Genomic DNA, 14,952 nt, shown 5'->3' with positions numbered 1-14,952 from the left:
TTGAAAATTATGCTAAATGAAATAAGCCAGACACAGAAGGACAACGACTGCATGATGCCACTTATACGTGGGATCTAAAAAAGGTGAACTCATAAAAGCAGAGAGCAGAATGGTAACAGCCAGGGGCCGAGGAGTGCGTCAATGGAGAATATTAGACAAAGGGTACAAAGTCCCCATTTCTGCAGGATATATAAGTTCTGGAGATCTAATGTGCAGCATGGTGGCTATAGTTAAAAACACTGTATTATGTATTTGAAATTTGCTAAGAGAGCAGGCCTGAAGTGCTCTCATCACAAACACGCACACACACAAATACACGTACACACGGTAACTACTGAAGTGATGGAGATGTTAATTAGCTTGATCATGGTAATCGTTTCACATAGTCAAAAAATCAAATTGTACATCTTATAGACAATTATTATTTGTCAATTATACCTCAATAAAGCTGGGGGAAAAAAGATAGTGGGGAAAGGTGAGAGGATGGGATGGGGCAGGATTGGGAGTCTGGAATTAGACAAGTTATTAAACAACAGAAAAAGTGAAGATGCCAAATAGGCAGTGTTCATGAGGCTCCGGTTCAGGAGAGAACTCTGAGCTGCGGTTACAAAGGTACGGTTTTGTAGGCCCCACACGGTGATACAGGTGTCCACGGTAATGAAGGCCGGATAACAGCGCGGTCTGGAACATTTAGCCTCTGATGTAAAGGGGGAGAGAGAGAGAAGGAGAGACATGCTGGTTTTCAACCACTTCTTAAACTTGCCACTTGAAATGCCTTTAAACTGACACATCTCATTTCTGCTCAGAGTTCACTGGCCAGAATTAACCCCAACCTAACTGAAAGGAATCTGGGAAATATAGGTAAGCACATGGATTACTGGTACTAAGAGTCACTAACTCAGAGAGAGGAGAGAATTGCTAGAGCAGTATACATGGATAAGCAGGAGGGGAAGGATTCTATTGTTCAAGTGTTGGGACTGGCTCTAGGGGAGCATGGGTAATTTATCTACAAACCCGAGATTCTACAAGAACAGAACTCTGTGGGTTAGGGGGGCAAGATGTAGTGGAGGCAGCCTGGCATGCTCTTCTGCTTGCTTCATTTTTCTAAGTGAAGGAGGAAGTAAGGTCATCAACAGAGTGTGACAACGGAGGAAGAGGTATTGGGGATTTAAAGAGGAGAAAGAGTGAAATACGCATCTAGGAGAGTGAGCGGTGGGAGAGCAATGATGAGAGGATGACCAGGTGGCTGTGCTAAGTCCTTGTGTCTCAGCTCCCAGCTCTCTATACTTGGCTTCATAATGCTGGGGTAGGGATCGTGTTCACTACGCTTCTACTTTGCTGGCTGCTCCCTGGTCAGAGGCCCTAGAGGAAAACCAGAAGCCCAAAGGGAGACGAAGAAGACCTTTTTCTTCTCCGCTTCCTACTTGATCTTCTCCTGATCTGTGTCAACAGCAATGCTTCTTCAGCCTGGCATTGGGAATTCGTTCTGGTTTCAGCAGTATTTCCAGTTTGCAGTTTATCCAGCACTCCCAGAACCAGCATCATCACAAAACTCAGAGCAAAGCACCAGCTTGCTATACTCCTTCCTCAGAGGTCTAGATCGCAGCTCTGTGGTGGCCGCCCCAGCTAAGAAACCAGTATCAGCTGCTCAGTGCCTCCTCCTCGTGGGACGGAGTTTTAGTTCCGTGGGGGTTTACTTCTCCAAGCTTCTGATTTCTATGACTTTCCTAAATCCTAGGAGTGTCAGCTGCTTTCTGCAGTTCTGTGTTTTATATTTTAGTGTTCTCTTTTTGCCTTCTAGTTCTTCAATACCTATTTAAAATATTTATATGAAATATAAAATAATGGAGAATAATTAATGTAGTCTCATTGGACCCTGACTGACACAGGGGCTGTCTGACCATGGGAAGGCTATTCAACCTACCTAAACCTTTGTTCCATTACTGATAAATGGGTTAATAATAGTATAATTTGGTATAATAATTTGGTAGTCATGAGCATTAAATGAATTGTGGGGATTAAAACACTTAGCACAATGCACTACTCAGAGTAAGTGCTCAGTAAATTTTAGTTATTATTTTTCTCTTTTGGGGGGAACCTGCTCAGGTGGTCCCTCATCTGGAAAGCTTTCCCTGACATTCCACCCAATGCCAGTTATTCCATCTTCGGTGCTACCCTTTCAACCAAATAACTGCTTGTGCTTTTGCTTTTGTCTCTTTGTATTGTGTCCGTTGTGTTTATATGTTTCCCTCCCTATTTATCATATTTATGATGAATAATAACACCTAGCACAACACCTAGCACATGGCCTAGCACAGAACAGTATTCAGTGAATTACCCTATCCAGAGTAACATGCTCTTGTCTAGCAGACTTTAATAATCATCGATAAGATGATGAAGCATTTAATTCTTTCATTTGCTTTGTTTTCAACACTAGGTATGTACATTTAAATTCTAGCCTTGGATTTATTCACCCCTGGTCCTAATCCAGTACATTTTTCTAGCTGCATGGTTTTGGCTACGTCATGAAATAGAGTTAAGCTTCTCATAATAAAATGGGGATACTGAATACTGCCACCCATATCCCAAGGTTGTTGTGATTCTTAGATAACTAATGTGCCGTCCTCATTGAGGCCTGCACATAGCATGGACTAAAAACATAAGAAATTTCCTTTCTGTGAACCAGATCCCTGCTTTTAAAATATGAAGTTGTTAATAAACACACTGATGTAGTGTCATAGAAGGTATGGGTTCTTTATTTTAAATGAAAGATTAATGGACTCACTCAAAGTATTCAATGATCAAAAATATACCAGGAAAAGATCTCTGGCCCATATCAGGGGACCTTTAAAAATTAGATTAATTCTGTTGAGTACATACATATTTTAAGGAGTTGGTGGAAATAAGTAGGAAATGGAAAAATAGAAGGGAAAAAGGAGCTCCCAAAATAAAGAGGAAGTTAACAATGCAAATTTGTAAGGTCTGACAATATTTGGAAGGTATTTATAGCAAATTGCATTGAGATAATGCATATAAAATGCCAGCATAAATAAGTGTAAACAAGAGAAGTATAAATCCTTCTCCTTTCCTGTACCAAAACAGAATAGACAGAGAGAGTGGAGAGACATGGGGTGGAGGATTGGGTATGGGGTGAGAGAGAAGGGTAAGACGATGGGGATAATAAAGGAAAACTTATTTACAAGTTACACACATCCTGGATGGGGGACATTGAAATAATGTGATGCAGGCATAAGAAGAGATGGCATTTCCCTCCAGGCTTAGTGATGTCAAATAGAAATGGGGTATTTGAAATACTAATGCTAATGCAGGGCAGAATTTAAGTCACCCTAAAACTGTCTTTGCTTTTTCATCCACTTGTTTATTTAATGAGTGGCAGCCAAGTATGTCCTAGGCCCTGTGGTAGGCATGGGCCTCCAAGAGTGACCATGACACTTGCTCTCTAATGGGGAATACAGGCAACAGATCAATAAATAAAGACTTAAATGAGAAATTTTCAGATTTTGATAAATGGTACAAAAATAAAGAAAATGTCATTTAAAATGGAGTCAGAAAGCCCTGAAGTGGGAGTCCTCATGCATGTGGCCTGCAAAACCAACAGGAAGGAGGAAGATAAGAAATATTTCAGCAAGGGAGGGCCCTTTTCATATAGGAATTCATCCCCCGCCTTTACAAAAAGGCAGGAAGATCCCTCCCTGCCCCAGCAACAACGCAGGACCTGCCCCCGGCAGCCAACGGGAAGCCACACAACCTCAAACTCTTGTTCTCCAATAAACTTTTGTTCAGAATAACCCTCCCCAATTTTCTCCTAAAACCTAGTAGAAGCTGACCCTCCCATTGCCTCTTCGGACTTTCCTATGATTCACCATAGCTTGCTTTTCCTGAATTACAATTCCTCTGTTATGCCCAAATAAACTCATTTTTTTTTAACTAAAATAGGATTGCTCTTCACTCTGTTAAAAGTTAGCAGTGGTAAGAAGAAAATCAAACGAGATGATGTGGTAACGAGTGGGGTTGCATTAGAGGGCGGTCACAGCGTGGCATAGCGTGGTCACACAGGTCCTTTAGTAGATGACTTACGGGCTGGGCCTGAACATTAGGAAGGAGCCAGCCATGCAAAGGGGCAGAGGTGAAGGGAGGCCCGCGTGAGCAAAGGCCCGAGGGAGGAAGAACCTGACCTGCTTGAGGAAGAGAAAGGAAGTGGCTGTGCGTGAGCACTGTGAGCACGCCTGGGGGAAGAGGGACGAGCTGGGCCGCTGGGTAAAAGCCTCAGAGGCCATGGTAAGGAGCAGGGATGTAGGTAAACGCAGAGCTCTCCACAGGTGCGACGGGAAACGGCAGCAGAAGCTTGGCGTGCTGCGCTCTGGCAGGTTTGCATGTTTTGGCAAAACACATTTTCAAACAAATTGATCAAAGATTGACCAAGCACCCCAAAACCCCTTGTGAAGAAATTCTTTGCTTTTAAAACACACACACACACACACACACACACACACAGAGTGAAGCACCATTCTCACCCATGATCAGTGTCAGGAGAATCACTAGGCGGAGGTGGGTGATGAGGTACCTAGTTGATCTCATTTCCATGCTCCTGAGAGGTATCTCTTCTTTGGAGCCCTTCTACTGTCAGCTATCACCACCATTTACACAAGATAATAATAAGTAAACCCATACTTGGCTATCTTTCCTTTCTGGCTATGATGGCATGGTTTCCTCCTCTGGGTCTGCAGAAGCTGTCCTTTTCCTCCATGTAGCCACGTGGGAAAAGCCATGGTACCCAGACAACCCCCACCATGCACTTCAAGGCCCATTTCCTATCCAGACCTGATCTGGGACAATCTTGGCCTCTGTCCAGAGAAGGAATTTTAAAGTTTATGAAGCAAGTACACAGATATAATGCTTGTGCATAAACCTTGTGCCTTTTCAAAAACTAAGTTCTGAGAAAATACATTACACACAGGATTAAAAACCAGACTTCTCAATATGGGGTCATCTGGCTTGATTACATTTTCCAGTTTCATCCACTACCACTCTTCCCAAGCATCCTATACTCACAGCACACTGAGCTCCTCGTCTGTTCACAAGTGGCCATACTGGTTCATGGCTCTGCACTCTGGCTCACGTCCCCTAGCTGAATAACCTTCCTTCTCTGCTCCTCCTCCTTAAAAACTCATATTCTAACAAACTTCAAGTTATAAGATAAATACATTCCAGGGATGTAATGTACAGCATGGTGACTATAGTTAACAATACTGTATTGTATATTTGAAAGTTGCTAAGATAGATCTTAAAAGTTCTCATCAAAAGAAAAAAAATTTTTGTCTATGTCAGGTAATGGACATTAACTTATTGTGATGATCATTTCACTATATATATATATATATATATATATATATATATCAACCGTTATGTTATACACCTTAAATTTATACAATATTATATGTCAATTGTATCTCAACAAAACTAGAAGACAATAGAAACTCCTATTCATCCTCTAAGGCCTTGCCAAATATCACCTCTCTCCGAAGATTCTCTGACTTCCGCCCTCAGAAGAGTTAGTTCCTGCACCTGTTTTGCTGATTCAACACTTTGTAGGCATTTATCACATTCCACAAAAAAATACTTATTCATAAATTTGACTTTCCCTGTTAGGTTTTGAGTATCTCAAAAGCAATGACCTCTATCTTATTTAGCTTTTTATCCTCCCCCAGAACCCATCCTTACGCCTAGCATCTAAGTAATCACAGGATTGTTTATTGAACAAATAATTATATTAATTTTTCTTTAAAAAAAAGATTTATTTGAGAGAGAGAGAGAGAACTGGGGGGTGGAGGGAGAAGGAGAGATTCTTCAAGCAAACTCCCCACTGAACTCAGAGACCGACGCGGGGCTCGACTGCATCCTCTGACCCACGAGATCATAACCTGAGCTGAAACCAAGAGCCAGATGCTCCACTGATTGAGCCACCCAGGTGCCCTGCACTATACTGACTTTTAAAATATAGGAGTGGTTCATGGATCCCTGCCTGAGCCTTTAAGAAAGTGGAGTGCAGGGAGCAAGCGTAACAAGACACGTGTCAACAAAGCCAATTCTGTCATTGTAAATCATTCACAGCCAACTCTGGAGCTGTCTCACTACAAGTAAAATGGGTTAAGAATCTTCTTGACCTTTTTTACCCCCTGCAATGGTTAGGGAGATCAAATGGGAAATCACAGGCAAAAGCACTTTGTAGACTGTAAACTATCATACAATCAGGGCTATTATTATTTTATTTTTATAATTATTACTAACTGCAATGATTACTGCATGGCCCTGTCTTGTAGAAATTGTATTATATAGATTTGCCTCTTTTCATGGGAGTATAGCTGCCCTTTCTCTGCTCCCCAACTTTCGACATATCTAAAACACACACAGTCATATACACAATGACTATTTACTTCTCTGAACTGTGGAGAATTGCATATTGAAGGCTTCCTGTAAGACCACTTGACCATGAGGTTGCAAACACAAATCCATTTAGGCCGAGAAATAATTCTTTTAGTAATTATTACACTCTGTTCAGCAAACACTGACTGAGCAGCTTTTATACACCGGACACTATATTTGAGGAACTCAAAGTAATTCAATGGAAAATGAGGCAGAGGGTCTGATCTGAAGTTTCCCCAGCACTGTAAGTCAAATTTATAACAGGATTTTAATAGGAAGTCTTGCTTAACTTATTGTGGGAATGTGGACACAGTCAGACTTCTTGGGATGCCATTTACCTGGTTGAAGTACATAATAAAGAAAGCTATTACAGTGTGCATTTTGTGACTTAGAATAGAATCCTGTTACTAATTAACACGTTGGAGGAGGCAGCTTCTGTACTGATGTTGTGTTGGAATTCAGGACACCCTTGGCCTTCAGACAATTTTTGGAAGGGTTGGAGGTCAAGGACTGGGTGGTTCTAGAAGGGATGGTTGGACTGAAAAAGCCAACCCAGTTTCCTAACAAGAAAGGGTACCTGGCGTCTCTTTCAGGAGAAGTATTACTGGAGTGGCAAAGCCATACACTCCCAAATGTGTTTAGGCCTCTTAAAGTGAGGGTTTGGCCGTGGTGTTTATTCAAATTAGCATTCTGATTTATTATAAGGGAAAAGTCTCGTTTTCCAGTGGATCAATCCAGCTGACAGGAGCGGGAGGGGCGGAAGAAAAAGCAGCGGCCTGATTGATGCCGGCTCCCATACATCACATGCCTCTCTCTGAGAAATTAGCGTCTTATACAGGAGGGCTTGGAGAATTTTAATGTTAAATTGATTAGAAGCCAAATAATTTGGTTTAGTCAGAGGCCCCACAGGTTTCCTGGGAGCCCTGACTGCACTGGGCCAGATGGTCTTTTTTGGCTGTGCTGTTCTCGGCCACGCTCCCAGCCAGCTCTCAGCTCCCAGCCCTCCTCAGAGCTGGAGAGGCTGCCCCCACGAATGCTGTACCTTCTCAGGGTTCAGTGAATATTAAATAATCAAAATAGCATTAATAGCTCCAGCTTGGTATATTCCTTCCAAAGTCTTGAACAGGGGTCAGGTACTGTCTTGAATTGGCTGCTAGAAGGAAAGAACAGGGCCCAACCTTTCCCTCAGTATAAATGATAATCATGATAGCGATATATTGTTGATATAATATCAATAATAATGAGAACAGTAGGCAGCCAGGTGTCAGGTGCTGGGATAAGAAGTTACATACAGTTTCGTATTTAACCCTCAACAAACTTCATGATACACATATGCTATCCTCCATGTTGCAGATGGGAAACAGCTCAGCGGGGGTGAAGTGACTGATTCAAAGCTAGTAAGTGATAGACCATAGATTCAACCCCAGATTTGTGTCGTTCCTAAATACAGGCTCTAAAACTTTATTCTATACTCCTTATTTCTCATCATGGCTACATGCATAACATGAAAATATAAGTTGAGGGACGAGAGGGAGGCTTCAATTCCCCCATTTGGCACCAAAGGGGCAAAACTACTTGGTAGTCATAGAAGATGAGGTAGTGAGGTAGGGGCTGGAGTAAGAACTCAAAGTAAAGTACTCCTTTTTTTGAGAGAGAGAGAGAGAGCGCGCACAAGTGAGCAGCGGGGAGGAGCAGAGGGAGAGGGAGAGAGAGAATCTCAAGCAGGCCCCAAAGAACACATTCGTTGGTCTTAGATAGGCCTCAACTTATTCTACTTAAAGAATGGGGAATTAGAATTTTATATGTATATAAATATGTATATAATTTTTTTAGTAGATTGGGTGGAAAATTGTGTTTGTGTTCTGACTATATTACTTATTTTATTTTAAAATTTTATTTATTTCTTTGAGAGAGAGAGAACACGCACTTGAGGGTGTGTGAGGGGAGATGGGTGGAGGGGGAGGGGAAAAGTAGGAGGGAGAGGGACAAGCAGACTCCCCACTGAGTGCAGAGCCCAATGCTGGGCTCCATCTCTCCACCCTGAGATCATGACCTGAGCCGAAATCAAGAGCTGGGAGCTCTTCTGACTGAGCCACCCAGGGGCCCCTCTATTACTTATTTTAAAAATAAACTTTGAAAGACAATCACCTGCAATGGCTTAAAACAATATATACTTAATGTAGAGTTCTACATCTATAGTCTCTGAATTTTCCATATGCAAATATATGCAAAACGAAGTTAAATGATCAGCTTTTTCCACTGTGTTCCCCTCCTTTCTCATACTGTGGATTTGGGTGAGGCAGATTTTTCTTTAGAGCTTCAAAAAAGACACCTTTGGATATGAGGGCAATCAGTGCTCTCTTGTACAAGTCCTCTGAGGGAAAGAAAACGTCCAAATTTTCAATACTTTCTAGCCATCATTAAAGGTTGGTTGCAGCTGCTACATGATTCACAACCGCCCGAGAGCCCAAGACCTGGGTTTGACCTTGTGCATCTCACATTAAGGTAATTAGACTGTGCCATCAAGAGCAGACTACAGGATGGCTCGGCAGGGGTGGAGGGGGAACTTCCACTCAGGAAAGGAGATATTAATCCAAGGCTTGCTACAAGGCCGGAAACGCAGGGAAGGTATATGACGGCTTAATGGAAGTTGCTGAAATATAGACTGCTTCCCATTTTTGCAGAGCCTCATAAGTGCAAAATGTCTTATAGGTGCAGAAAGTACTTCTGCCAGTGATGTTCACATTTGTCAAAAGGCCTCCTCCAGCAGAATATACCCAAGGCAGGTAGATGACTAGTGATTTCTTCTTGAAATCTTAGTCTGTTTTCATTCACTCATGTATCCAACTGAAAGAGCTGATGTATGAAACATGTGTATCCTTCCGCTCTCTTCTGAAACACAAAGCTAATCATTAGAGGCAGCGTTAGGTAACAGTTTGGTGATCTGGAGCCGGACTGCCCCAGGTGTGAATCCCAGTTCAGCTTTTTGCTGGTTGTCTAACATCAGTCACTGAAATGTTGTAAGGCTGAACTTCCCCATCTATAAAAGGGGGGGAGACAGAAAATTATCCACCCACTGGGTTGTAGAGTTAACACATATGAAGTACTTAGAAGAATTCCTGGCTTGTTACTATTATGTCACACCCCAGCTTAAAATCCTTCATGTAACTTCTCAGCGCTCTTAGAATCGAATCTGAAATGCAGACTTGGTCTTCCCTGACCCATCTCTACAGTCTCATGTGCCACCTCTCTTTCTTCCTTCTGTTCTTACTCCAACCACATTCCCCTTCATCAGATGTCCCAACTTTCTCCTTCAGGGACTTGGCATATTCTAATTGTCTGCTTGGAAAATTCCCACCTTCTTCCTTACAGAATAAGGGCTAAATTCTCGTTCAGTCTTGATTTAAATGACACACAATTAGGCCTGGCTTAGATCCCTATGTTGCACTCCCACAGCATCCCGGACCCCTCCTTTGTAGCACCAATCACATTTATAATTAAACATAGATTTTCTGCATTTTTAAAATGTCTCCTCCTCCACCCTATATTGACTGTAAGTACTTGTCAGGGATGAACGCAATCACTGACATTTAACAGAGGCGGAAGAAATATTGGGTAAACGAATGAATAAATGCAAGCCTACCATGGGTAACGGTTGGTACCTTGTGTTACACGATAATAAACATGGTTTGCAGTTTATCAATATGGACCTGATTTCACAAGTCTTTGTACAAACTTTTTGAGGGAATAGGTAAGTTTATGGCATAGATTGTGGCCATGGTTTCCGGGGTGTTTACTTATCTTCAAACTCATCGAGTCATGCCTATTAAATATTTACAGCTCTTTGCATGAAAATAAAAAAATACTCAACTATGGTATTTCTAGACTGTTTTAAATGGAATCCAGTAGCTGTTCGTGTGCCTATCTCCCCATGAAATTCTACAATCTTCAAAGATGAAAGCCAGTGGCTGACACATACTGAATCTAACAGAAACCATGCAGAAATTATTTAACTGAAAATAATAAAAAAGATTGGATATTGCGTACAACAACAAGGATTCACTATTACAAATGTATGTGTAATATGTATGAACCCGACGAGAAGCTGACACTTTAGGGGTGTTGTGACTTCTAATTATCTAAGTGCTGATAATGCCCAAGGCTAGGAAGATGTGCCACATTCCTGATAAGCAGCTATGCCTTCTGCTGTGTGTCATCTGTCACTCCGTTCTTGCTCCTTTGTCCCAGTAGCTGTTAAAATGCTTTCTGCACAGGGTCAGCCTACAAGTCAGCACATTCTCCGTGCGTCTTTCTGCCCAGAAAGGGACTAGGCTGCATTTGGTGCTGCAGGATGCCTGTGTGGCCCTCCTTCATCAGCGCCGCAGCCTGTCCTGTATACTGTGGGTTCCTTAGGAGCTAGGCTTGGGCATCTGTGTAGGTAAAGCCACCAATCGTCTTGGCCCAGTGGCTTCAGCCTGGCACTTGTCAATAAGCAAGTCAGCATGATCTCAGTTTCTCTAGGAACAATACAGAGAAGTAGCTGAGAGCATGAACTTTGGAGTCAGAGGGCCCGGAGTTCAATCCTGCCTCTGCCATGTGTTAGGTGTGGTTTTGAAAACTGGACTCAGTTTCTTCAGTTTTTAAAAGGACTATCTTACCTATTGTCACAGGATTTAGTGAGACAATGTAAAAAAAGTGATCAACTCAGTAGCTAGTATTATTACTAGTTTATTACTACTACTGGTACTACTATTATTATTTCCAGTTAACCCTACGCTGACTGAATTTCCCCAATCCACAGGACATAGGGCAGGTGCCAGAGACCACTGTCCTACAATTAAAAGTACATTAAAATATCTGAATAGAAGGTTCTGTACCCCTCAGGGAAGGCTTCCTGCAATTCCTTAGCATCTTCATGCTAATGGAACCACTGTGGTTCAAATAACATTGAAGGGAAGAAGGGCAGATGAAAACTGAGGACTGATGAAAGACCTGTAAATTGAAAATTATACTTGAGAATCACGTAGAAGCCCTTGCTATCTATTTTGCAAATTAGTTTGCTTTTTAAATTTCCAAAAAGCTCAGCTTCACCAACTAGCAAGTCAGCAGGAAGCAAAGTTTTTGTGAGTTTCTTATATTACGCTGCATGTTCTCAATAATTCATTTCATAAAGTATGTAAACACACACATACTAGATCTTTGTGAAGAAACACAAAGGCTCCTGTTTGGAGTCTGATTTTCAAAATTACCAGTTCTTTGCACCAGGCAATTTTGACCCAGGGCTATTGGGGATGGGGGAGGACAAAGACAGAGCTATGATGAACTTTTTAAGAGGTGGTTGTTATCCCTGCTGTCTGACAAACCCTACCTGTAGCTATCAAGAGGAGGCCCTTCCTCCTGACAACAAGATAGGTCCAAGCAGCTTCAGGCTCACAGGCAAAAAGATCCTTTCCTATGGAATTTCCAGGTAGAGGAACATACACATGTTTTTCATCTTGGATGGCTTGCTTGGAATTTTATTTTATTTTTTGCTGTTGTTTGGAATTTTAATCTATTCAACTGGGCAGGGGAATGATGATAAAGTGATTGACCCACGTCCTGAATACCTATTTTAGGTACTAGATTCAGGTTAGGGTCAGATCTGCCTTATTTGCTTGTAGGGGATTCCCTGCTCACCTTCTCAGGACTTGGGACCCACTGCCATGCTGACTTTTACTTAATCTTATAGATAATCTTTCATCTCGCAAAATCTCAGCCAAAAACTTATATTTAGCAGTATCTGCCATCATTGTAGGTAATTTACAGATGTGTGTTTATGATACATGTAAATATATATGTGCATAGATATATATACACATACACATTCAAATACCATATATATATATATATGTGTATATATATATATGTATATATATATACACACACACAAAACTTGTATACATACATAAATGGGTTGTGTGTGTGTGTATATATATGTGTATATATACACATATATATACACTCACACACCTATAGGATGTCTAATATAAATACATTTACATAGTTTTTATAAATTTGCCCTATAAACTTTATAACTCACAAACAGTATTTCTATACCTCTTCTCAACCAGATCAGAGATGGGAGGTAGTCTTCCACAAACACCCCTTTTACTGTACCTAAACATTCAAATTTACATATATATTTATTGTAAATATTAATAATATATTTTCAAACTTATATTTGTATATAAATACATTTAAATATATATAATTAAGTATATTTAAATACACCTTATATTTGTATTTTATATATACAAAGACTGAAAGAGAAGACCAAGAACAAAGAAAAGGCCAAGTTAGGTTGTGTTGTTTCTTTAAATCACTATGAGCACTCCTGCTCAGCTGCAGGGCTTGAAGGCCAGAAGCTGTTGGCTGGGCTACAAGCTCTGTCTTAAGGCCCTGGCAGTCTGATGCATTGGGTATAATCTGAATCTTATTGAGCAGTAAAGGATACTCCACTCTGGGGTCTAACAATGAGCCTGGGAATTTGTAAGTCCCATTCTTGAGCGTCACCCTGAAATTCAAAAGAAGCTAAAAGTTTAGTCCTAAAAATATTTTCAACCTCTAAATAAAAGATAACGGTAAAAGTTTCCAGTACACAAAAGAATAACTTTACCGATAGTAGCATATATGGTTTATGGTAACCACACCCTTTCTGATGAATTTGTTCCATATCTTCTCTGACGAGGTGGAGTCTTTCCCTCCAACTCTTGAAATTGAACTAATTTGTGGCTTGCCTTAGTCAACAGAATGTAGTGGAAATGAAGGAAGGCTAGTTCCAAGTTTAGGCCTTAAAAGGTCTTGCAGACTTCTGCTCTCTTTCTTTCTCCTTTTTGTAGGCTAGTCTTCTAGATAATGAGACACATGGAGCAGAGCAGTCAACCTAGTCATCTCAGATGAAGCACTCACTAGTCATGTAAGAAAGACTATTCTAGACCAGCGGTCCTCAGCCAACCTGCCAGCTAATGGCAGAGTCAGCTCTGATGGTCATCCAAACTCAGAGAGGAAAATTTCCCAGACGACCCATAGACTTGTGAGAAATAGTAATGCTTGTTGTTCTGAGGTACTGAGTTTTACAATGGTTCTTACACAGCATTATTGCAACAATCTTAACTGATATAGCCAAGTGTATAGAAATTCAGAGAAGGACCTATAGATAAGACAGAAATAAAATAATTGTCAAGAGGGTAGCTGATCATCAAAACTCTGTTATTTCCTACTGTGCTAAGTGTGAGACAAGAGATGAATGTGATTACCAATTGCTAAAATTAACTGTTCAGTCTTAAGACCTTTAAAGATGGGCTACTCAGAGGTGTTTGTCTTTCTTTGACTGCTTTATTTCACTTAGCATAATATGTAAGTCAGTCAGGCAAAGACAAATACCATAGGATCTTCCTCATATGTGGAATTTAAGAAAGAAAACAGATGAACATATGGGAAGGGGGAAAAGAAAAAAAGAGAGAGGGAAACAAGACATAAGAGATGCTTAACAATAGAGAACAAATTGAGGGTTGATGGAGGGATGTGGGTGGGGGATGGGCAGGGGGATGATGGGTATTAAGAAGGGCACTTGTTATGATGAGCCCTGGGTATTGTTTGTAGGTAATGAACACTGACTTCTACTCCAGAAATAAATATTACATTGCATGTTAACTACCTAAAATTTAAATTAAAAAAATATTTTGAAAATGATAAATAAATAAAATGGACTACTGGGAGGAGCAATCTCTAATAAGTGTTTCACCTCCATGTAAAATTCGTCTATGACTTGGTGTATGCTTCTGCCCATGTACAAAACTCAGACACTCTCAAAAGTGTGAATGATGGGGCACAGGCCATCAGAATCCCACAGGGGAGTTCATGCATGTTTGACCGACTGCTCAGAGTGAGACATGATTCTGGTGACTCAAAAGTGAGGTTCTTGGATATCAGAGATTTCTGGTGCAAAAACAGGACACTCTGCACTTACACAATAAACACCAGAAGAGGTTACTTATTTATTAAAAATTCAACTAAATAATGTTTGAAACCATTTCAACAACCCAAAACAGGGAAACAGAGGTTGCTCCAGACTGCTGTGGGCTCAGAGTTGTTAAAGCCTGACCATAATCCCAGTGTAAATTCTGGAGGCCTCACATCTTAACTATGGAGATTAAGGCCTCCATTTAGCTCCGTGTGGCACAAATCCCATTTGAGGGCTGTCTGTGCAAAGGGTCAGAGGAGAGATGCAGCTTTCCCCCTTCTCACCTAGAGGGAAGGGATGTCTCCTAAGACCGCAAGCTGTGTTCCCTTTCATTGCTTGGGCTTCCCGGATAATCCTAGGACTGTGTGCTATTTGTGACTATATTAGGATTCTGCTTTCTCAACCTCAGCAGACTTCTGTGGATTGACACTTAGAAGTTTCCAGCACACTAAATGTGACTTCTGCTGTCTTTGCTCTTTTGACATCAGGCAAAGATAACTTGTTTC

Source organism: Ursus americanus, chromosome 9 (assembly GCF_024610735.1).
Source record: "Ursus americanus isolate L20-20 chromosome 9, mUrsAme1.1.p, whole genome shotgun sequence".
Lineage (NCBI taxonomy): Eukaryota > Metazoa > Chordata > Mammalia > Carnivora > Ursidae > Ursus > Ursus americanus.
This window is presented reverse-complemented; position numbering follows the sequence as displayed.